The 26,017-nt window shown below is 40.7% G+C and overlaps 1 pseudogene; it reads left to right on the top strand.

The window, feature by feature from the left end:
• Positions 1 to 26,017, top strand: part of LOC115867787 (ras and EF-hand domain-containing protein-like) — a 168,876-nt pseudogene that overhangs the window by 137,892 nt on the left and 4,967 nt on the right.

Here is a 26,017-nt window from a genome sequence, read left to right on the forward strand (position 1 = left end):
AGATTTCAGAATCAAATTGGACTCCTTGGCAAAAAAAAATTTTTTTTTAAGGCACCTCATTTCTGTTTCTGTTTCTAAGGGCAGCTTATCTTTTGCATAGATCTAATAAATATTTCTGATCCCCTGAACACTTGTCCATCAAACCTCAGTTTTCTTTCCTTGGTCTTTACCAACCAAGGGCCCTCAAGTCCCGGGTCTGCTTATGACAGTAGGGAAATTGTCTTTCCTTGTCATGCAGCCCTACACCCAGCTTACTACAAGGTACATGTATTCAGTGAAGGTTTATTAAATGAAATGAATATTTCTCTTCTCTATGGAAAGTTCCAGATCTAGAGGATCCCTGATGAGCAAGAAGTAGGAGAGAACCTGCTGAAGTGAAAGCAAAGGTGTGATTGGTTTTGGCCTTTGCTCTATTTGGTTTCTAAAATGAGTAGGGTCTGTTTCACTCTGCTGTGCTGGTAGATGTTTAATAACAACAGGCTCTGGAGAGGGGAGGAAGGGAAGGAGGGATTTGTAGCACTTGACGATTTCCATGGTATAAATACTCCTGCCGTTACCGATTTCACGCTCCCAAGTCAACATCACTGAATACAGAGTTTGGGAAGAGATGCTTAAAATAAATAGCCTCTCACCTGCTGGTACACATTGTCTCCAGCACAGTACTGGATTCACCTCCTGCATGTGGATGGTCTCCATAACTAATGGAATTATCTTAGCTAAAATGAAAACAGGTGCTTAAAAAATAATCATCCATGAAAGTGGCATTGTGCAATTTGGGCACACCACTTTGCTTCTCTGATTGTTCATATGATAACCTTTAATGCTTCTTCCAGTATTTATACTGAATGAGATTGACAGTTAACTGCATTTTGTGGGTTATTGCTATTTAAACCTCTGAATTATTAAGAATTCTCCCCATATCCTTTTTGGAAAATTATTATCAATGTCAACCTTATATTTGATTTCCACAGGTCATTAGACCATACGTACTAAGCTTTTATTACAGAATTTGAATGGACCAATCCTTTGCTTTATGCTAGAGTCACAGATTCTCCTAGCCACTGTCTTTACTTATTTCCATGTCATCCCAAATCTTAGACTAAGAGAATGTTTGCAAAAAGAGACAGAGTTTCTTGCCCTGATACAGCATATGATGAAGACCAAACAGGCCCTGAACAGTGAGAGTCAGTAGTGACGAGACCTGAGTTCTTATCAAGACCTGCCAATTTCTGCCTGTAATACATGGGACAGTTGACTTCCTCATTTTGATCATTAGCTTCTCATCTGTAAATGGGGATTAATAATAAACTGTCCTGTCACCCTAATAACTAACATTTTATTGATTTTGTAGTTTATGAAGCTCTTTTTCATAATTAAAAAAAATTCAATTCTCAAACTTTCTCTGAGGAAAGTGCAAATTCCCCACTTTTATGGATGGGAACAATGAGTTCCAGGTTTAATAACTTGTTCAAAGTCACTCAGCTAATAAGCAATGGGTTGTCTTTCTGTCTTTACACGGGTGGTGCTTTCACATTTATACCAGACTTCCTGCCTGCCTCTTAGGGTTATCCTGTAAGAGAGTAGGAGATGATTTATGGGAGAGCATGTTAAAGGCTGTAAAGAACTATACAGAAGTTTACCAATTTAGTATAATTGTCAACACCTTATGCCACTGGTTCTGAGAAACTCATTTCTTTCTCTCCAGTCATTATTCCTATGCCACTCAAAAGAGAAGGTTCCCAGCTTTGTGGTCAGATGAATCCCCTTTATGTACTGCCAGTTCCAAGTTTTGCTACCTCTTAATTGGTTTTGTGTTTGGTTCATGACTTTCTTGTAAAATTGCTTATTTCTCTTGGATTCTCTGGTTGAGTTTTTCATTTCTTGTAAAAAGAAACTGCCATCTTCATGATATCACTGATACCTTGCAACTTACTTATTCTTTGCAGTGCATGGAATTTGTTTTTTTCTCCTTGAAAGTACTAATTTTGGAGTCCAGGAAATTTCTATTCTTATTGGACTGATTGCTTTTTAAACTTGCTACCCAGATGTCATCTTGGAATTTCAGATCATTTTAGGTAGCTGATGTAGCAAGTAGATCTGTCTACCTCAAGGCATCTCCTCTGAGAGATGGTCTTCCTTGGAGCTCTGTGTGTGAAGCTGGCTGTCAGACAGGGGACCCCGATTACTAGGTGCATGGGGTATGGATGTTTAGAGAGAAGCCTTAGCTTTCCTTTTGGGAATCATTCAGTTATTTTTAAAAAGACAAACCCTGTCTTGTTGCATTTGGAATCAGCTCTGGCTTATCTGCTCTTCTTTCCTAGAGTAAGAGCAGCTATGGGCTTGAGAGGCAGTGTGCCTTAGTATACAATTTTAACCTCTATTTTCAGCCCCCCTTCTCACTCTCTGGGGTTCTGCATGACCAGTTGTCTCTTCTTTGTTCTACAGTAGGACCTTCAAAACACATCTTCTGGACCTCCTTTTCCCCAACTCTCTTCTCTTTGTCAGCGCATTACCATCCAGTTTCCTTTTTCCAGCAATGTGTTTAAATCACTTTACTGCTGATGGGCCCCTCTTCCATTCTTTTAATTTTTTAAAAATAGATCTTTATTGGAGTATAATTGCTTCACAGTACTGTGTTAGTTTCTGTTGTACACCAGAGTGAATCAGCCATATGCATATACATGTCCCCATATCCCCTCCCTTTTGAGCCTCCCTCCCATCCTCCCTATCCCACCCCTCTAGGTGGTCACAAAGCATTGAGCTGATCTCCCTGTGCTGTGCTGCTGCTTCCCACTAGCTAACTATTTTACATTCCGTAGTGTATATATGTCCATGCTACTCTCTCACTTCGCCCCAGCTTCCCCTTCCTACACCATGTCTTTTAACTTTTATTGGCTTATTTCCTTTGGAATTTCATATTAATGAGGTCTCAAAAGGGAAAGAAGACAAATTCATGTATTCTGTCCACCGTATTGAACTGCAAGCCTCCAATGATTATTTTCTTCCTTCCTTTTTGTTTTTAAGAAACAATTAAACTTAAAACTTTTTGCACAGCAAAGGAAACCATAAACAAAACGAAAAGACAACTTACTGAATGGGAGAAAATATTTGCAAATAGTATGACTCATAAAGGGTTAATATCCAACATATATAAACAGCTCATATAACTCAACATCAAAAAAACAAACAACCTGAGTAAAAAATGGGCAGAAGAACTGAATAGACATTTTTCCAAAGAGGAAATGTAGACGGTCAACAGGCCCATGAAAAGATGCTCAACATTGGTAATCATCAGGGAAATGCAAATCAAAACCACAATGAGATATCACCTGTCAGAATGGCTGTCATCAAAAAGACCACAAATAACAAATGTTGGTGAGGATGTAGAGAAAAGGGAACCCTCATACATTGTTGGTGGGAATGTAAATTGGTGCAGCCATTCTGGAAAACTGTATGGAGGTTTCTCAAAAACTAAAACTACCATATGACCCAGCAATTCCACTCCTGGGTATATATCAGAAAAAAACAAAAACACTAATTCGAAAAGATACATGCACCCAGTGTTCACAGCAGCATTACTTACAATTGCCAAGATATGGAAACAACCTAAGTGTCCATCAAAGAAGGAAGGATAAAGAAGATGTGGTCTATACATACAATGGAATACTACTCAGCCATAAAAACGAATAAAATTGTGCTATTTGCGGCAACATGGATGGATTTGGAGGGCATTATGCTAAGTGAAATAAGTCATACAGAGAAAGACAAATACTATATGATATCACTTATATGTAGAATCCAAAAAATACAACAAACTAGTGGGTATAACAAAAAGAAGCAGACTCACAGATATAAAGAACAAACTAGTGGTTACCAGTGGGGAGAAGGAAGTGGGGAGGGGCAATATAGGGATAGGAGATTAAAAGGTACAAACTATTAGGCATAAAATAAGCTATACGGATATATTGTACAACATGGAGAATATCGCCAGTATTTTACAATAACTATAAATGGAGTATAACCTTTAAAAATTGTGAATCACTATATTGCATACCTGTCATTTATATAATATATATCAACTATACTTCAATAACAATTTTTAAAAAAAACTTAAAATCATCTTGTAAATTTAATTTTATTGCTTTTGTGGCCTTACTGGATTTTATCTTGTATATTTGTTTTAGTTTCGTCGTTTTTCTAAGAACTCTAGCAAAAATATAACTTATTTTATATTTTTACATATTGTAATGAAAATACTCTTTGGGCAGATAAGAATAGTTTACTTTTATTTTATTATTTTTTTTCATAAATTTATTTACTTATTTATTTTTGGCTAGGTTGGGTCTTTGTTGCTACACACAGGCTTTCTCTAGTGGTGGCAAGCAGGGACCACTCTTTATTGCAGTGTGTGGGCTTCTCATTGCGGTGGCTTCTCTTGTTGCGGAGCACGGGCTGTAGGTGCTTGGGCTTCAGTAGCTGTGGTACACAGGCTCAGCAGTGGTGGCTCACAGGCTGTAGAGCGCAGGCTCAGTAGCTGTGGCACACGGGCTTAGTTGCTCTGTGGCACGAGGGATCTTTCTGGACCAGGGCTCAAACCCGCGTCCCCTGCATTGGCAGGCGGACTCTTAACCACTGTGCCACCAGGGAAGCCCTTGTTTTTTCTTTTTTAACATCTTTATTGGAGTATAATTGCTTTACAATTTTGTGTTTCTGCTGTATAACAAAGTGAATCAGCTATATGTATACATATATCCCCATATCCCCTCCCTCATGCATCTCCCTCCCACCCTCCCTATCACCCCTCTAGGTGGTCACAAAGCACCGAGCTGATCTCCCTGTGCTATGCAGCTGCTTCCCACTAGCTATCTATTTTACATTTGGTAGTGTATATAAGTCAGTGCTACTCTCTCACTTCATCCCAGCTTCCCCTTTCCCCTCCCCGTGTCCTCAAGTCCATTCTCTACTTCTGCGTCTTTATTCCTGCCACATCTTCTTTATCCATTCATCTGTTGATGGACACTTAGGTTGCTTCCATGTCCTGGCTATTGTAAATAGTGCTGCAATGAACATTGTAGTACATGTCTCTTTTTGAATTATGGTTTTCTCAGGGTATATGCCCAGTAGTGGGATTGCTGGGTCGTATGGTAGTTCTATTTTTAGTTTTTTAGGAACCTCCATACTGTTCTCCATAGTGGCTATATCAATTTACATTCCCACCAACAGTGCAAGAGGGTTCCCTTTCCTCCACACCCTCTCCAGCATGTATTGTTTGTAGATTTTTTGATGATGGCCACAGGGCGACACATTTCTAATTACCTGTCATTTCTCACCATGTTGATTAGGTATGTGACTCCCAGAAAAATTCAGTTGGCCTTTATTTTGTCTTGTGCAACCTGAGAGAATGTATTCTTCCTGTGTCAGTTCTTCAAGTATTTGAAGAGAGAAACCATTACAGCTTAAGCCGAGTGCACTGACCTGAATGTTTTAAGTCTCACGTCATCAGTTGCCTTTCTCATCCAGGTTCTTGGCATCCCTTTTTTTAAAAAAAATACTTATTTATTTATGGCTGTTTTGGGTCTTCGTTGCTGCACGTGGGCTTTCTCTAGTTGCAGCGAGCGGGGGGCTACTCTTTGTTGCAGTGTGCAGGCTTCTCATTGCAGTGGCTTCTCTTATTGCAGAGGATGGGCTCTAGGCACATGGGCTTCAGTAGTTGTGGCTTGTGGGCTCCAAAGCGCAGGCTCAGTAGTTGTGGTGAACGGGCTTAGTTGCTTTGTGGCATGTGGGATCTTCCCGAACCGGGGTTCGAACCCATGTCCCCTGCATTGGCAGGCAGATTCTTAACCACTGAGCCACCAGGGAAGCCCTTGGCATCCCTTTTCAGTAGAGATATTATCCAGAAATGGATATGCTGTTCAGAATATGGTCTGACCACATTAGAGTAGAAAGGTTCACATATTCTGTATACATTTTCTTAATACAACTTGAGACTGCATTTGCATCCTGGGCATTCTAATTCTTTTTGTATCAGGAAATAAAGATGGTGATTTTTAGAAGATAGCTTCATTTATTAAACGTTTGATTTAAATGTTTTTATCTTAATTGATTGTTGCATAGAATGAACGATATTGCTCTGAGGATTTTATTTTCCCTGATGCTTAATCGTGGAATACATTGTGGCTCTTGGGAAGAATGAGATTATCGGTCTTCTTGATTCTATTGCTGTCTGATTCCACTGCTGTGTCATCTTGAGTATCGCCAGCCCTTAGGTAGCGGTCCTCTCCTTTGTCACCTGGTCATCCCACTCTCCCTACACGGGTGAGGACTGCAGCTCGCTGGCCCTTTGTGATCCCATGCGGAGGATGAATTGTGATGTTGACAGCCTGCCCGAGAACAGCTTGTCTACCCTGAAAGATTCCGAGTATGACTCGGAGGTGGAGTACAAGCAGCAGAGGAGATTCTGAAGGTTGCAGAGCTTGCAGGAGAGCTTTGGGGGTGATACTTCAGACACAGATGTGAGCCCCGAAATCACTGCTCTCCTAGGCCTGATCTTCAGTAGAAATACATATATCACCCTATTTGACCTTTATCTGTCATGGGCATTGTTTTAAAGGTCATACATGTGAAACACAGGAGAATGTTTTTCTCTACTAAGTTAGGGAAAACTCTCACAGGTTTCCTTTTGAGGCCACTTTGTTCCATAACAGCGTTGACGTAGATTCAGGTGCATATTTTTCTTCTTTTTACTTCATGATGTATATGTGTAATGAAAGACTTTGCTTTATAATGGCTGACTTTTTAATAAAAAAACAGGTTCCTGATATAAGGGATGAAGGTGGCTCAGAAGGTGTGGCTTCCATACTGGATTAGAAGCCCGAGGGGTCTGCTAGTGAAGGCCACGTTGTTATTAGCTCCTCAAGAAAGCCCATCTCGGCCCTTTCACCACAGGCAGGTGGCTTTGGGGGCACTTTTATTCATGAACACTTCATTTTTGTGCCATCTAACTTACTAGGAAGAAAGCTGGCACTACCTTTGTCATCCACTGTGGCTTTCGTTCCCTAGATGGACATGGTGGATGGTAACCATAAATCCTACGACTTTCAGAAGTCTTACAAGATTGTGCTGGCCGGGGATGCTGCAGTGGGGAAGCCAAGTTTCCTCATGAGACTTTGCAAGGATGAATTTTGAGGGAGTACAGGTGACACCCTGGGTATGGTTCCTTTGTCAGTGGATAATGGGAAAAAGACCTTCTTTAGCTTGATTCTGTTTTCTCTAGGAATTACATACACAGATACATGGATCTCTCCCTTTCTCTCTCTCTGTACAATACATATATATATATAGGTAGGTGTGTGTGTTTGTCCTTGTCTATAGTCCTCCTCTGTTTTGGCTAAGGCCTAAATTTGGGAAAGGAAGACTAACAAAGGACTTAGGTATTTACTTACCCAGCGAAATCAACCAAACCAAGTTTAGAGCCAGAAATGACAGATTCATTTATGCAGCAAGCATTTCCTGAGTCCTGCTGTGAGTCACATACTGTTGTAGGAGTACCAGCACGCAGTAAACAAAATCGACGAAGTCTCAGCCTGAAAGGAACTTACATCCAAAGGAAGGAAATGGATGAAAAGCAAATTGAAAGAACGAGGTTTGGGAGAGGTGCACTTTTACACAGGGTGCCCAGGGAAAGCCTTTCTGATCAGGTGTCATTGGATGTTGATAAAGTGATCTTACTGATGGCCTTTTTGCCATTATGTTCAAAATCATGGCTGGGTGTATGTTCCCTCCCCTCCTTCACAACAGAATATATGAATAATACCTCTCAGAACAAGGAAAAGGTAGTGTCATGGTTTCTCAAATTTGCATAATTATCAGAAAAAGGACTTGAAAATATGCAAATTATAATTTATTTTTCTTCTTCTAAAGAGTTCTTATTTTGATAACCAGAAACGTTAGAACAGATTGACTACCCTCTTCACAAGGGGTGTCTTTTTTTTTTTTTTAACATCTTTATGGAGTATAATTGCTTTACAATGGTGTGTTAGTTTCTGCTTTATAACAAAGTGAATCAGCTATACATACACATATATCCCCATATCTCCTCCCTCTAGTGTCTCCCTCCCACCCTCCCTAACCCACCCCTCTAGGTGGTCACAAAGCACCGAGCTGATCTCCCTGTGCTATGCTGCTGCTTCCCACTAGCTATCTATTTTACATTTGGTGGTGTATATATGTCCATGCCAATTTCTTCATCCCAGCTTACCCTTCCCACTCCCCATGTCCTCAAGTCCATTCTCTACGTCTGCGTCTTTATTCCTCTCCTGCCCCTAGGTTCTTCAGAACCATTTTTTTTCTTTTTTATATTCCATATATATGTGTTACCATACGGTATTTGTTTTTCCTCTTTCTGACTTACTTCACTCTGTATGACAGACCCTGGGTCCATCCACCTCACTACAAATAACTCAATTTCGTTTCTTTTTATGACTGGGTAATATTCCATTGTATATATGTGCCACATCTTCTTTATCCATTCATCTGTTGATGACACTTAGGTTACTTCCATATCCTGGCTATTGTAAATAGAGCTGCAATGAACATTGTGGTATGCGACTCTTTTTCAATTATGGATTTCTCAGGATATATGCCCAGTAGTGGAATTGTTGGGTCATATGGTAGTTCTACTTTTAGTTTTTTAAGGAACCTCCATACAGTTCTCCATAGTGGCTGTATCAATTTACATTCCCACCAACAGTGCAAGAGGATTCCCTTTTCTCCACACCCTCTCTAGCATTTATTGTCTCTAGATTTTTTGATGATGGCCATTCTCACCGGTATGAGGTGATACCTCATTGTAGTTTTGATCTGTATTTCTCTGATGATTAGTGATGTTGAGCATCCTTTCATGTGTTTATTGGCAATCTGTATATCTTCTTTAGAGATATGTCTAGTTCTTCTGCCCATTTTTGGATTGGGCTGTTTGTTTTTGTCATATTGAGCTGCATGAGTTCCTTGTAAATTTTGGAGATTAATCCTTTGTCAGTTGTTTCATTTGCAAATATTTTCTCCCATTCTGTGGGTTGTCTTTTTGTCTTGTTTATGGTTTCCTTTGCTGTGCAAAAGCTTTGAAGTTTCATTAGGTCCCATTTGTTTATTTTTGTTTTTATTTCCATTTCTCTAGGAAGTGGGTCAAAAAGGATCTTGCTGTGATTTATGTCATAGAGTGTTCTGCCTTGTTTTTCTCTAAGAGTTTTATAGTGTCTGGCCTTACATTTAGGTCTTTAATCCATTTTGAGTTTATTTTTGTGTATGGTGTTAGGGAGTGTTCTAGTTTCATTCTATTACATGTAACTGTCCAGTTTTCCCAGCACTACTTATTGGAGAGGCTGTCTTTTCTCCATTGTATATTCTTGCCTCCTTTATAAAAATAAGGCGACCATATGTGTGTGGGTTTATCTCTGGGCTTTCTATCCTGTTCCATTGATCTGTATTTCTGTTTTTGTGCCAGTACCATACTGTCTTGATTACTGTAGCTTTGTAGTATAGTCTGAAGTCCAGGAGCAGGATTTCTCCAGCTCTGTTTTTCTTTCTCAAGATTGCTTTGGCTATTTGGGGTCTTTTGTGTTTCCATACAGATTGTGAAATTTTTTCTAGTTCTGTGAAATATGCCATTAGTAGTTTGATAGAGATTGCATTGCATCTGTAGGTGGCTTTGGGTGGTATAGTCATTTTCACAATGTTGATTCTTCCAATCCAAGAGTATGGTATATCTCTCCATCTGTTTGTATCATCTTTAATTTCTTTCATCAGTGTCTTATAGTTTTCTGCATACAGGTCTTTTGTCTCCTTATGTAGGTTTATTCCTAGGTATTTTATTCTTTTTGTTGCAGTGGTAAATGGGAGTGTTCCTTAATTTCTCTTTCAGATTTTTCATCATTAGTGTATAGGAATGCCAGAGATTTCTATGCATTAATTTTGTATCCTGCTACTTTACCAAATTCACTGATTAGCTCTAGTAGTTTTCTGATATAGCATCTTTAGGATTCTCTATGTGTTGTATCATGTCATCTGCAAACAGTGACAGCGTTACTTCTTCTTTTCTGATTTGGATTCCTTTTATTTCTTTTTCTTCTCTGATTGCTGTGGCTAAAGATTCCAAAACTATGTTGAATAATAGTGGTGAGAGTAGACAACCTTGTCTTATTCCCAATCTTAGAGGAAATGGTTTCAGTTTTTCACCACTGAGAATGATGTTGGCTGTGGGTTTGTCATATATGGCCTTTATTATGCTGAGGTAAGTTCTCTCTATGCCTACTTTCTGGAGAGTTTTTATCATAAATGGGTGTTGAATTTTGTCGAAAGCTTTTTCTGCATCTATTGAGACGATCATATGGTTTTTCTCCTTCAATTTGTTAACATGGTTTATCACATTGATTGATTTGCATATATTGAAGAATCCTTGCATTCCTGGGATAAACCCCAGTTGTTCATGTGTATGATACTTTTATTGTGCTGTTAGATTCTGTTTGCTAGTATTTTGTTGAGGATTTTGCATCTGTGTTCATCAGTAATATTGGCCTGTAGTTTTCTTTCTTTGTGACATGTTTGTCTGGTTTTGGTATCAGGGCGATGGTGGCCTCAAAGAATGAGTTTGGGAGTGTTCCTCCCTCTGCTATATTTTGGAAGAGTTTGAGAAGTATACGTGTTAGCTCTTCTCTAAATGTTTGATAGACTTCACCTGTGAAGCCATCTGGTCCTGGGCTTTTGTTTGTTGGAAGATTTTTAATCACAGTTTCAATTTCGGTGCTTATGATTGGTCTGTTCTTATTTTCTATTTCTTCCTGTTTCAGTCTCAGAAGGTTGTGCTTTTCTAAGAATTTTTCCATTTCTTCCAGGTTGTCCATTTTATTGGCATAAAGTTGCTTGTAGTAATCTCTCATGGTCCTTTGTATTTCTGCAGTGTGACTTGTTACTTCTCCTTTTTCATTTCTATTTTTTTGAATTTTATTTAATTTATATTTTTATACAGGAGGTTCTTATTAGTTATCCATTTTTTACATATTAGTGTATATATGTCAATCCCAATCTCCCAATTCATCATTTGTGATTTCTTTCCTTCTGATAACTTTGGGGAATTTTTGTTCTTCTTTCTCTAATTGCTTTAGGTGTAAGGTTAGGTTGTTTGTTTGAGCTGTTTCTTGTTTCCTGAGGTAAGATTGCATCACTGTAAACTTCCCTTTAGAACTGCTTTTGCTGCATCCCATAGTTTTTGGGTCATTGTGTTTACATTGTAATTTGTTTCTAGGTATTTTTTGATTTCTTCTTGATTTCTTCAGTGATCTCTTGGTTATTTAGTAATGTATTGTTTAGCCTCCATCTGTTTGTATTTTTTACAGATTTTTCCCTGTAATTGATATCTAGTTTCATAGTGTTGTGGTCAGAAGAGATACTTGATACAACTTCAATTTTCTTGAATTTACCAAGGCTTGATTTGTGCCCAAGACATGATCTATCCTGGAGTGTGTTCTATGAGCACTTGAGAAGAAAATGTATTCTGTTGTTTTTGGATGGAATGTCCTATAAATATCAATTAAGTCCATCTTGTTTAATGTATCATTTAAAGCTTGTGTTTCCTTATTTATTTTCATTTTGATTGATCTGTCCATGGGTGAAAGTGGGGTGTTAAAGTCCCCTACTATGAATGTGTTACTGTCGATTTCCTCTTTTATGGCTGTTAGTATTTGCCTTATGTATTGAGGTGCTCCTATGTTGGGTGCATAAATATTTACAATTGTTATATCTTCTTCTTGGATTGATCCCTTGATCATTATGGAGTGTCCTTCTCTGTCTCTTGTAATAGTCTTTATTTTAAAGTCTATTTTGTCTGATATGAGAATTGCTACTCCAGCTTTCTTTTGGTTTCCATTTGCATGGAATATCTTTTTCCATCTTGTCACTTTCAGTCTGTATGTGTCCCTAGGTCTGAAGTGGGTCTCTTGTAGACAGCATATATATGGGTCTTGTTTTTGTATCCATTCAGCAAGCCTGTGTCTTTTGGTTGGAGCATTTAATCCATTTACATTTAAGGTAATTATTGATATGTATGTTCCTTTTACCATTTTATTAATTGTTTTGGGTTTTTTATTGTAGGTCTTTTCCTTCTCTTGTGTTTCCTGCCTAGAAGTTGCTTTAGTACTTGTAAAGCTGGTTTGGTGGTGCTGAATTCTCTTAGTCTTTGCTTGTCTGTAAAGTTTTTAATTTCTCTGTCGAATCTGAATGAGATCCTTGCTGGGTAGAGTAATCTTGGTTGTAGGTTTTTCTCTTTCATCACTTTAAGTATTTCCTGCCACTCCCTTCTGGCTTGCAGAGTTTCTGCTGAAATCCCCTTATGGGGATTTCCTTGTATGTTATTTGTTGCTTTTCCCCTGCTGCTTTTAATATTTATTTGTGTGTATTTAATTTTTGATAGTTTGATTGATATGTGTCTTGGAGTGTTTCTCCTTGGATTTATCCTGTATGGAACTCTCTGTGCTTCCTCGACTTGATTGTCTATTTCCTTTCCTGTGTTAGGGAAGTTTTCAAGTATAATCTCTTCAAATATTTTCTCATCCCCTTTCTTTTTCTCTTGTTCTTCTGGGACCCCTATAATTTGAATGTTGGTGCATTTAATGTTGTCGCAGAGGTCTCTGAGACTATCCTGAATTCTTTTCATTCTTTTTTCTTCTTTCTGCTCTCTGGTAGTTATTTCCACTATTGTATCTTCCAGGTCACTTATCCATTCTTCTGCCTCAGTTATTCTGCTATTGATTCCTTCTAGAGAGTTTTTAATTTATTTATTGTGTTGTTCATCATTGTTTGTTTGCTCTTTAGTTCTTCTAGGTCTTTGTTAGATGTTTCTTGTTTTTTTTCCATTCTATTTCTGAGATTTGGGGTCATCTTTACTGTCAGTACTCTGAATTCTTCTGCAGGTAGACTGCCTATTTCCTCTTCATTTGTTTGGTATGGTGGGTGTTTACCTTGCTCTGTCATCTGCTGTGTGTTTCTCTGTCTTCTCATTTTGCTTAACTTACTGTGTTTGGGGTCTCCTTTTCGCAGGCTGCAGGTTTGCAGTTCCCGTTGTTTTTGTTGTCTGCCCCCAGTGGCTAAGGTTGTTTCAGTGGGTTGTGTAGGCCTCCTTGTGGAGGAGACTAGTGTCTGTGTTCTAGTGGATGAGGCTGGATCTTGTCTTTCCAGTGGGCAGGACCGCATCCGGTGTTGTGTTTTGGGGTGTCTGTGACCTTATTGTGATTTTATGGAGCCTCTCTGCTAATGGGTGGGGTTGTGTTTCTGCCTTGCTACTTGTTTGGCATAAGGTTTCCAGCACTGGAGCTTGCTGGTCTTTGAGTGGACCTGGGTCTTAGCTTTGAGTTGGAGATCTCTGGGAGACCTTTTGCCGTTTGATGTTACGTGGAGCCAGGAGGTCCCTGTTGGACCAATGTCCTGAACTCGGCTGTCCCACCTCAGAGGCATAGCCCTGACACCCGGCCAGAGCACCAAGACCCTGTCAGCTGCACGGCTCGGTCAGCCATCCTGACACGGAGTTGCCTGAAGGCCGGGCATCCTGTCGGGGGCTCCTCTCCTCGGGTCCTGGAGACACCTGAGGGGTGGCCTCCTGTCAGAGGCTTCAAGGTCAGTTGCAGTTGCCTGAGGTCCGGGCTCGGGTGTGAGTCATGTGGGGCGTTGGGCGCTCGCCTTCTCTGCTCCTGCGCGCAGCATCGTGGGGTTCGGCTGGCGTCTGAGCAGGTTATGGCTTCCACCCAGGTTTACATCTGGGCCCCATGTTTACGACTCGGGGGGTTTACCTCTGAGGGTTTACTTCTGGAACCCAGTTTTACATCTGGGCCCGGTTTACCACTTGGTGGGTTTACACAGTGGGTGTCTTTGTAAATTTGTGGTTCTCTGTTATACCCTTCAAGATAACAAATTTGAAAGTTCACTTCAGTTTGATTCATAAAAATACCACAATATTTGGTTCGGTTGCTAGAGAGCGTACCCTATATACATACATAGAGTATACTTGCATATATACATATATACATAGACATTTATGTGCATGCACACACACAGATATAATTGAGTCCATCTAATTACATGGGCAAATAGAACATAGATTTTCCTTTTGTCTATAGATCAAATCCTTCCCCAAGTCAGCCAACCTGCGGATGTGCATCTGTGCACATGTCTGTGGTCTGACTTATAATTAGTTTGTGAAGGTTACTCCTCTTGAAGGCCAGATTCATTTCTCTCTACCTCGCTGAACTTTGGCACTGGCCCTTGTCTCATCCAAATAAGGCTTGAAAGTAAAAACCGATGGAATTATTTACATCATGTTCTCCATGTCCTCGTATATTTTTTTCAGAAGTTGATTTTCAATTGAAAACTCTCGTCGTAGATGGAGAGCTAACAGCCCTGCAGCACTGGGATACGGCTGGGCAGGAGAGGCAAGTGCTTTCCATAATGCTTTGAATTCTGCTGAGTTTTGCACAGACAAGCCATTTAAAAAATATGTGTGGTTGACATGGCCCTATTTAAGGTCCTGTAAAGTGCTGCACCTGGTTTAGAGTTAGGACATGTGGGTGGAGGTGTGCTCTTCCTCTGGTGAGCACCCCATACCCTGTGTGTGTGCCCTGTGGTGTTGCACATGGGTAGTTCTTCTCCCACCCACGCACAGCATTCCCTACCCACCACCCCCAAAATAATTTTTCTCTGATGTGCCTCTTCTTCCATCCTTCTCTGTACCTCCACATGGGATCTGGTAGCTTGCTGCTGAGGCTGAAATTTTTAGAACTTATGCTCTCAAGCTATGCTCTGAGGCTTGTAGACATTCTTGGGATTGTTTGGTGGAGAAAATGATTTGCTTTTCTAAATCAGCAGCCCAGATTCTTATGTTGTTACCATTCACCAAGTCATTCTAGGCCTCGGGGATGGCTATTTCACAGTAATAGGCTGCTATTAGATTCTTCTCAATTGGGGGTTATTTTAGAAGATGAGAAGAAAGTGAGCATCAAAGAGTTGAAGAATGAGGCAGCCCCAAACTGACTGACTGATTAGAACTGTTACTTATCTGCTTTTCTCTCTTCCAGATTCAGAAGTATTGCTTAAGTCTTACTTCAGAAGAGCAGATGGTGTTTTGCTGCTGTATGATGTTACATGTGAGAAAAGCTTTCTCAATGTACGAGAATGGGAAGGTACGGTTGAGGTAAGAAGTGAAAACAGAGAAACAAAAGAGTTACACAGGAGAGTCACAGGATGTCTTGGAAAATGCACTTTCTCTTCTTTGTCAAAACGAACTTGATTAGAAGCCACTGATCCAGGCCATCAGGAAGAACTGGATGTGAGATGTGGGGTTCCCAGTGGCATCTGGCCGTACTGGTCTCTTCCTTAGTAGCTGGGCAAGTTCCCACTGAGCCAAGGACACTACTCAAGTGAGCTTCTGGGGAAGAAAGATAACTTCTGTGTTTTCTTATAGATAAAATCAGAACCCCATGGGCAGTGAATGAAAATTCAGGCAGCCCAAGAAGGAGCAGCAGCTCTCACAAACAAGGGGGTGATGGGGCTGGGTGTGTAGTGTGATTGGAGGTATAATAGGGCCTCCATGTGTGCTAGAGGCATAGGTGAGATACCACCTGGGTGTGAGCTTGTGCCAGGTCCAAATTCTATAGCATAGAGACCTGTGTTCTCGACCTTATTCTTTCTGGTAGTGATTTGGGTGATTTACGTATCTCAAAGTACCACTGAAATAACCAGTTGGTATTTTAAACATGTGTGGTAACTGTCTGTGCTTTGTTTTGCTCCAGTAAGATGGTGTCTTTCATCTGGGGAGCTTTCATATCCTTTGGTTTCATGGTAAATACTTTTTAAAGTAGGAAATGATTTTGACCACGGTTAGTGTGCTACCAACAGTCATTAATAACCGTGACACTACAGTTCAAGCCATGGTTTAGCATGCTCTCCCGGAGAAAAACAAAACAAAACTGGTGGCTAATACAATTTTTCGAGTAAGTCTATTATCTATAATTTTAACAGGCTTTAAGTCAATGGTGGCTGAACAGAGAACTGATTGCTGTCTGATCTCAGGTTAGCCTCTAGATTCTTCAGTTGGGCCTATTTCATACCCTGTAAATCACCAGAATGAGTGTTTTCTTTCTAACTAGAGAAGTGATTTAAGAAATGACTGGTTGAAATTGCAGTAAGACTTAGACAATGATAAATAAACATGCATTTTGTTCAACTGAAATATCACGACTTAAAATTATTATAAACACAATGAAAGCGTGTTGACATTTATATAGTATTTTATTTCACAAAATTTCCCACATGTTATATTCATCTCTGTAACATATCTGAGAAAGGAAGTAAGAAATGTAATGTTATTCTCACTTTTTATGAGAAACCTAAGGCATAGAAAGTGTATGACACTGGTTTTTGGTTATTTAGGGGTTAGGAGTAGAAGGGGAAATGGGACCTCCTGATTCAACATCGGTTGCTCCTTTGATTAAGCACCAGAGTGTGCAGCAAATTAAGAAAAAAAAATCTTTTGATGTCAAGAAAGGATCTCCAGGGTAGTTAGTGTGTAGAGGAGAGGCATCTACTCAAGGGAACAGATGACCTCCCTGGGATAGACCAGTGAGTTCGGAGAATCCGGTGAGAATGGATAATCCCAGCTCACTCATACCTACAGATATTTAAGATCTGTAGCAAAACATTTTATTGTTGGAACTGTTGGATTTGGTCTTCATTTTAAGACTTTGGATTATATTCAAGGAAAGGAGGCACAAAAGGCAGGGTCGGCCACAGGGTTGAAATAGCCCTTAGTGACCAGCTGTGGCCTGTGCCAGGGGCCCCATGGCCATAATTTGCTAAATACGCACCTACATATGATAAGTGACCTTTTTAGCTATTCGTATTACCTTTCATATGGTCTAAAAAGGAAGAAAACTGTATTCAAGACGAATTCTTGAATTTGTTATGTAGAAAAAATTAGATGCCACTTGGCGTTTGACTTTTCACTTATCACAGTGAACCTTTGCCATGGCTTACCTTTTCTAATTTGAGGAAATTGTATTGGGATGATTTATATGACCACTATAAATATGGGTAGAAACTAATGGTGAGATCGTTGGGATAAGCCAGAGGGTTGAGAAGCAGTAGAATGTCAGTGGTGAATGGACCCTCTGAATGAATAATTAATATACTTCGATTGAAAATCACTGGGTTACAAAATCTTATAAAAAATGAAGACCATTTACTTACCTGTCATAAATCATTTATTGTTTGAATATTTACAATATTCAAACAATATTGATCTCTTTTACACATTCAAAAATATTTCTGAAATACCTGCTTTGTGTGTGTACTGGACTCGTGCTTGCAATATATCCATTAATAAAACAGAGCCCTACCCTTATGGAGCTTGTGCTCCAGTGGGGGAGGCATAACACACAACAAACTTAAATAAAATAAGTAGAATGATAGAAAGTGATAAATGTTATGAAAACAAAAAGAGAGCTGGATAACGGGCCTTACGGTGAGGCAGGGGGCTGCAGGTAGTGTGGTCAGGGTAGCCACACCAGAAGGTGATATTTGAGTCAGGACTTGAAGGAGGTGCCAGTATGTTCCTGTATGACTTTGGGAAGTCATTTAGACGCTCAGACCCTTGGCTTACTTAAGCAAATATATATATATATATATATTTTTTTTTTAAAGTAGTCCTTTTTTTTTAATTTTTAAAATTTATTTATTTATTTATGGCTGCGTTGGGTCTTCGTTTCTGTGCGAGGGCTTTCTCTAGTTGCGATGAGCGGGGGCCACTCCCCATCGCGGTGCGCGGGCCTCTCACTATCGCGGCCTCTCTTGTTGCGTATTACAGGCTTCAGACGCGCAGGCTCAGTAGTTATGGTTCACAGGCCCAGTTGCTCCGCGGCATGTGGGATCCTCCCAGACCAGGGCTCGAACCCGTGTCCCCTGCATTGGCAGGCAGATTCTCAACCACTGTGTCACCAGGGAAGCCCTTAAGCAAATATTTGATTCATGGCTTCCACGTGATGCCCCCTTGGATCCTGAGCAGTTCCCCACCGAACGCAATTACTTAACACCTTAATGGGTGGGGTGTCCAGTTTTAGGGAAAGCCTTTCATTTCCTTCTCCCTTTCGCTTTTACTTCACTCTGGTACGTTCAGTTGGAGGAACATGGTCTGAAAAGAAAGGAAGTCGAATACAGATTCCTTGTTCCTGAGGCTCATTTCTTGATGCTGTATCAGGTGTGACACCGAAGTGGATGAACACCTGGATGTCTTTAGGCACCGCAAAGGGTCATTCCCCACGTCTCAGTCAGGGCTGCTGTCTCTCTTGTTCAGGATCCAGAGCAAGGGTTGTCTGCTTGTCCTCCCTTCTCATCCCGCCTGCTGAAGGGGGATGTGCCCTTGCTGATCCCTTCATTTTACAGATAGGGAAGGTGAGGCAGAACCAGGAACAGACTTGCCTGACTTCACGCAGCCAGTGAGCGGCCACGTGGTGGGATTGGTGGGGTCTCAAGCTTAACCCTGCCTCTCAGCGCTTCCGCGCGCTCGCCAGCTCCCCTGTGAGTGTCGGGGCTGTGTGACAGCGTGCTGTGCTGATTTGGGGGCATTAATCTTAAGAGTCTGTTACGTTGAGTGATCGCTCAGTGACTCCTCTCAAGAAAAATGTTGACCTTTAGGGCCCTTGTATTTTGCTTTTGCTATAAACCAGAGAGCAGTGAGTGTGGAACTTTCAGACTCCATTTTTTTTTTTTTTTTTTGCGGTACGCGGGCCTCTCACTGTTGTGGCCTCTCCCGTTGCGGAGCACAGGCTCCGGACGCGCAGGCTCAGCGGCCATGGCTCACAGGCCCAGCCGCTCCGCGGCATGTGGGATCCTCCCGGACCGGGGCACGAACCCGTGTCCCCTGCATTGGCAGGCGGACTCTCAACCACTGCGCCACCAGGGAAGCCCCAGACTCCATTTTTGTCCCATTGTAGCTGAGGGAATTCTTGTGCGTTTTATACCTGAGGTAATGAAGTTGATTTGTAATCACCACTGTTTGGAGTGAAAGTTGTGGAAAATTATGTGGGCACCACAGCCGAGTAGAGTTTTGTGGTCACGCCTCTTGAGTTTTATTGGTTTATATAGTGGCAAGGGTGATGGAATCAGTTTGGACCACCCTGGCCTTGGTCCTTCCAAGGTCTTATTTAACCTCTCTGAATTTCAGTTTTCTCACCTGGCAATGGGAGAAAGTTTGGCTCCTTTTAGAGATAGTTTGAGGTTTGAAGATATTGTGTATACATCACGTGGCACTTAAGGGGCATTTGGAAATGGTAGTTCTTGTTGTCATCATCCTCATAACTTGTCCAATGTGTGACGTGTGCACAATTTTTCCTTTTCTTCGTGGTAGGCTGCAGCCCATGAGAGCACTCCTATCGTGTTGGTAGGAAACAAGGGTGATCTTCATGACGCTGCTAAAGCTGAGGGACAAAAACACGTCCCAGGGTACCTTGGAGAAAATGGTAAGAGTGAGAGTGGGTCCACGCTGGAAGGGGTCTTCCACTTTTGTCAACCTTAGCTGAAGAGGTTGTTTGACGGACCTCCACTCAGTTTGATGGGTCTTCTGTCCTTATACAGGCAGAACTCCCAGCGCCCCCGCCCCCATGCCTGTCTGCCCCATAACTGTTAGTAACTGCACCAAGAATTAAATCCCTTAGAGAGGTAAAAGCATCAGTGATCGTTTTCCCCCACTGAGTGTCAGTGACAAAGAGGAGGCAAAATTATCCCGTCTTCCTCCTCACTCTTCCCCAGCTCCTGGAACCCTTCTCTAGTCCTGGAATGTGAGTAAAAGGAAAAGAATGGGTGTCCTATTTTGAAAACATGGGTTTGGTTCCGGAGGGTCCCTGTGCCAACGGGCAGCAGGTGGTGCTGTGTGTCACCTGGGTGAAGGGGTGAAGGGAATTGGAAGACTTGTTCTTTTCTGTAAGGTTTGTATTCAGTTGGAATAGTGTAAAATTATTTTTGGTTATGCATTTGTATAGTGGTTGGACCCTGTTTCTGTCCAGATTGTTATTGTGGGTAATGTTTATTCTCTCGTTATTATCATTGTATCAGAAGGCTGCATGGCCCTCTTGTGCCTTGTCTTACCCAAACAAGGAACCAGATGCTCCTTGGGTTAAATAAGAGGTTCTTACCATAACAGTCTGACCTGATGTTGCTATCGTTGCTGTCTGTCGTCAGTACCATGAAAGGACTGCTCTGTAGCATATACATGTTAACTTTAAAAAGAAGTTTCAAGCTCACTATCTTAAAAAAATATTATTTATTTATTTATTTGGCTGCATCGCGTGTTCGTCGTGGCACACGGGATCTTTAGTTGTGGCGTGCAGGATCTTTTAGTTGTGGCATGTGGGGTCTTTAGTTGCGACTTGCAAACTCTTAGTTGTGGCATGTGGGATCTAGTTCCCTGACCAGGGATTGAACCTGGACCCCCTGCATTGGGAGCTCGGAGTCTTAGCCACTGGACCACCAGGGAAGTCCCAACCTCACTATTTTAAGTTGGAATTATTACTTGTTTTAAATTTTAGAACTTTGAACCAAATATGATAAACATCAAAACTAGGCAATGAAATACAGAAGAGATTGATTCAACACATATTTAACTGTATCCACCATGTGAAAAGCACTCCGTTGTGAGCTGAGCAAAGGGTAGAGAACAAAGCAGACTGTCCTTGCCCTCACGTAGTTTACTGTCTGGGGCAGAGAGATATTAAACTCATGTAATCCACGTGTCCCTCTAGAGATTTCAGAATTCCTGGCTGCGGGCCAGTTTTATTCCCTCTTCACGATTTCTCAGATTTCCCAAGGTTTGCTTCCTTATTATGCATCTCTTGACCTCCACCCTCCTGCATCCTCAAAGGCAGTCTCTATTTCACCCCATAACATCCTGGCTGTGCCAGGTAGCAGCACTACCCATTTCTACTAGAAATACATTCATGTTTTTTTCTTTTAAGCTTTTCTGTGGATTTGGGGGCTCACGGGTAAAGGTTTCACAGTAGTCTTTGCCTGTTGTTCGGTTCTTCCCTTTCTCTCTGCTCCGGAGCACCCATCACATCCTGCCCGTATCCCACACAGGTCTGTGTCGCCCACACCCAGCCCCACAGCACACACAGTTCTCCTTTCCTAAGGGAAATTGTCTCCAGCTTGTTAGACAAAGACACACAAAAATAACTTGGTCAATTACAGCTGTGGCAAGTGCTATACTGGGAAAATACATATGTCAAGAGGTTTTATAATAGGAAAACCTAATATCGATTTTTCAGAGTTAGAAAACACTTAACTTCAAGGGAGGATTACCTAAAAATCTAGAAGGTAGGTAAAAGTCAGCCTGGTGAAGGGGGTTAGTGGGGTAGGGGATGACTTAGTAGTGGGAACAGTAGATACATATGTCCTGAGGTGGGAGGGAGTTTGGAGCATTGGGGAAATAGAGGGACGGCCAGGGTAACTTGAGCGTTGTGAGTGAGGGAGAGTGGTGACAGGTAAAACTGGGGGGTTGGCTGGGGCCACATACAAGCTAAGCCTTGTTGGCCAGGTAAGCATTTCAGTATTACTTGAGAGGGATGGGGGAAAGCATTAAAGGGTTTGAAGAAGGAGAGTGGTATGATCGATGATTATATGCATAACCACTGGGGGGTTGAAAAATAGAGGACTAGAAAACGTCCATAGGTTTTAGTGACAGAGAGGCTGTTGAATCTTGATAGGAAGAGATGATAGGGTGAAGGGGAATGTGTGTTAGCTTCTGGCCAAAAGGAGACATACTTTATTTATTTATTTATTTTTTATACAGCAGGTTCTTATTTATCCATTTTATACATATTAATGTATATATATCAATCCCAACCTCCCAATTCATGACATACTTTAGATGGACATTTAATTCCTGAGTGGTTACCTTAAGCTATCATTTTTCTCTCTCTCAAATTATTTGATAGCGAACACTTGGTAGCACGTGTGACTCTTGGAAATAAGAACCTTAAAACATGAAATTTTGTATTACGGGTTTTTTTTTGGGGGGGATGCAAAATAAAAATCCTCTGACTAGGAGTTGTTCCTGGAATAACTAGGCTCAAACCTGTTTTTTTTAAAGTACTGAAGCTTTGAATTCAATTTCTTAGCTATTAGTTTTAGCATACTCAAAAGGGGAGTATTTTTATTTTATTTTATTGGTTTTAAAAGTTAACATTCCAGGAAACCTAATTAAAGCCTTCATTTAATGGTGTATTTATATTTTTTACAGACCTATGGGGCGTTACTTTGTAAAACAAATGCCAAAGATGGTTCGAATATAGTGGAAGCTGTTCTCCATCTCTCCTGGTAAAGTTTTGCCTTACATTTCGAAAACTGGATGCAGGATTGAATTTTCACTTAGCTGTTGTGTGTGCCAGATTTCTTGACCATAACATGAATCTACATTGGAAAACACTGTCTTGTCTTTCAGTAGTGGTTGGAGAAACAAACATGGTTTTTATAAAAACTGGTAATGATGCTTGTTCACTGTGAACTTTGGCAAAATACCTTTACTGACAAACAAAGGAGATGTATCCGAGGTGTTGTTGATGTTTCTGCAAAATGTCACCACAAAGCTAATAGTTGACGGGTATGAATCACTTCCAGGAACCAGATTTTAAACACAGGAGACTATTATGAATATAGCTGTCTATTATGACATTTTCCAAGGTAAAGGGAAAAAAAAACTCAACAAAGCAAATTGTATATCATGCCGGTTGGAAGCACTTTGTTTAAATTATTACCCAGGTAATTATTAAGCTAAGTCAATGGTGTTAACAATAAATAATATTGTGGGATGTGGATTAGAATGAAAATTGCATCACTGAAGACCTTGGATTTAACTGTACTTTAATCGTTGCAGCATTCTTAGGAAATAAGAATGTTTTCTGTTAGATTTATTTCTTCTGCCTAGTTTTCTGCCACAAATGAAAAGATGATTCTTTGCTGGTCTAAAGGGATTAAATATCCAAAAAAAAAAATAGAGAAAAAAAACGTGTATCAACAAAATCCAGGCCAATGATACTTTAATCGCTGACAAAGCAAAAACATAACTTTAGGCGTGTAGTTCTTTTCCTGATCCTTTGTGAGATTCTGGTTTTATAAGAATCTTAACTTTAGTGCAATAAGGGGCTCGGTGCTACCTTAGCTTCAGGCAGGGGGTGCTGCATTGCTGTCCTGGATGAGCAGGAAAGGATGCTGCAGGTCAGGCCCTCCGCATGGCTGCTGGCTTCTGCCCAGCACGTTGGAGGAGTGTAGTGTCAGGAGGCTCAAAGTCTGATCTTAAATCTACCCCGAACAGCTGAAGAGCCTTGACTAAGTCCCTGTCTTCCTTTAGGCATTTCTAATCTGTACAGCGAGGGTGCTGAAGAAAATGATCCCTAAGGCCCTTCCAGTCCTGACAGTCTGTGATTCTATATGTAACAGCCTGGACTCCACTGAATAACATAATCACTGTTTAACACTGGATTGTCTTGTGGGGTCATATTACAGTTAAATGACTCCAAAGTGCCACCGTCACACCCAGATTGCAGAATTTCTCTTTTTATAATCGATTCTCTATGTTACAAGGATAGGAGAGCTGGAGGCCGCTTGTGCTCTTCCCGTGTGCTCCTGCCAGAGAGTTGGCTCAGCCCCGCACCACCCTGTTTACAGTGTAGCTTCCACTCAGGTTTGTGTTTCTTTGGGAACACAAAACACCTGGGTGCAGAAGCGTTTGATAACAAGGTCACTTCTTGTGAACCACTTATCAAGGAGTTTTTCAAATGGTTGTTATTGTATTGTGGCCTGGCTTGAGTCCTCTGAGTTCTGTTAACAATGTGGTAAATATGAAAATTAGAAATAAACAAACATGTAAAGACTTTAATTTGCTTTATACTGTGCCATCAGATTTGCTTGTCAAAGTACCCAAGTCTTAAGTGAAAACGGCATAGTTTCTACAGGTAAAACTACCATTTAAAAAAGTGTTACACACCATACACAAAAATAAACTCCAAATGGATTAAAGACCTAAATGTAAGGCCAGACACTATCAAACTCTTAGAGGAAAACATAGGCAGGACACTCTATGACATAAATCACAGCAAGGTCCTTTTTGACCCACCTCCTAGAGGAATGGAAATAAAAACAAAAATAAACAAATGGGACCTAATGAAACTTAAAAGCTTTTGCACAGCAAAGGAAACCATAAACAAGACGAAAAGACAACCCTCAGAATGGGAGAAAATATTTGCAAATGAAGCAACTGACAAAGGATTAATCTCAAAAATATACAAGCAACTCATGCAGCTCAATATGACAAAAACAAACAGCCCAATCCAAAAATGGGCAGAAGACCTAAATAGACATTTCTCCAAAGAAGATATACAGATAGCCAACACACACATGAAAGGATGCTCAACATCACTAATCATTAGAGAAATGCAAATCAAAACCACAATGAAGTATCACCTCACACCAGTCAGAATGGCCATCATCAAAAAAATCTACAAACAATAAATGCTGGAGGGGGTGTGGAGAAAAGGGAACCCTCTCGTGCTGTTGGTGGGAATGTAAATTGATACAGCCACTATGGAGAACTGTATGGAGGTTCCTTAAAAAACTAAAAGTAGAACTACCATATGACCCAGCAATCCCACTACTGGGCATATACCCTGAGAAAACCATAATTCAAAAAGAGACATGTACCACAGTGTTCACTGCAGCAGTATTTACAATAGCCAGGACATGGAAGCAACCTAAATGTCCATTGACAGATGAATGGATGAAGAAGATGTGGCACATATATACAATGGAATATTACTCAGCCATTAAAAAAGAAAGAAATTGAGTTATTTGTAGTGAGGTGGATGGACCTACAGTCTGTCATACAGAGTGAAGTAAGAAAGAGAAGAACAAATACCGTATGCTAACACGAATATATGGAATCTAAAAAAATGGTACTTCTGAACCTAGTGGCAGGGCAGGAATAAAGTTGCAGACGTAGAGAATGGACTTGAGGACACGGGGAGAGGGAAGGGTAAGCTGGGACAAAGTGAGAGAGTGGCATGGACATATATACACTACCAAATGTAAAATGGATAGCTAGTGGGAAGCTGCTGCATAGCACAGGGAGATCAGCTCAGTGCTTTGTGATGACCTAGAGGGGTGGGATAAGGAGGGTGGGAGGGAGGCTCAAGAGGGAGGGGATATGGGAATATATGTATACGTACAGCTGATTCACTTTGTCGTACAGTAGAAACTAACACAACGTTGTAAAGCAATTATACTGCAATAAAGATGTGAAAAAAAAATAAAGTGTTACAGCCTTTAGAATGTTATATATAATGCAAAACATGTAAGTTCTTGATTTAGATTTCATAAGATATTTCCCGGCATGGTCCCTTTCATTCCATGTCATGTCATAAAACTTGAACTAGAAGAGTTTATGGATTTGCACTGCCTGAAACAAAATATGTTTTCGAAGGGAGGCCATAAATGTTTGGTTAACAACCTGAACTCCTCTGCTTTTTCTTGGAAAACCTCTCAATCCCAGGAAAAGTTTCTCCTAGAAATGCACTTTCCGTGTAGGGCTGATAGGAAATTCATCCCAACCATTGTCTATTGGTAAATACATTTGCCGTCACTAGAGCCACAGGCTTTAAACATTCAAGTTCAACAGGCATTAAATCGATCAATGGCCTGAAATTTGAGAAAAACACAAAAAGTTCAGGCTGATGTATCAGCACCATTGCTGAGCCCACTGGGTGTAAACCTGTCCATAAGATTGAGTCATTCAAAGTGCAGTTGTGAAGCACATGGTAGTTTTTGGTGAGGTAATTTAATTTTCCCAGCCTTAAACCTGTTTGAGTTGTATGAAATTGTATCTTCCTGATTTCCTTAAAGTGGGATGTGCCTGCATTTTTGGTAGATTAAAGAAGCT

This window comes from Globicephala melas, chromosome 6 (assembly GCF_963455315.2).
Source record: "Globicephala melas chromosome 6, mGloMel1.2, whole genome shotgun sequence".
Classification (NCBI taxonomy): Eukaryota; Metazoa; Chordata; class Mammalia; order Artiodactyla; family Delphinidae; genus Globicephala; species Globicephala melas.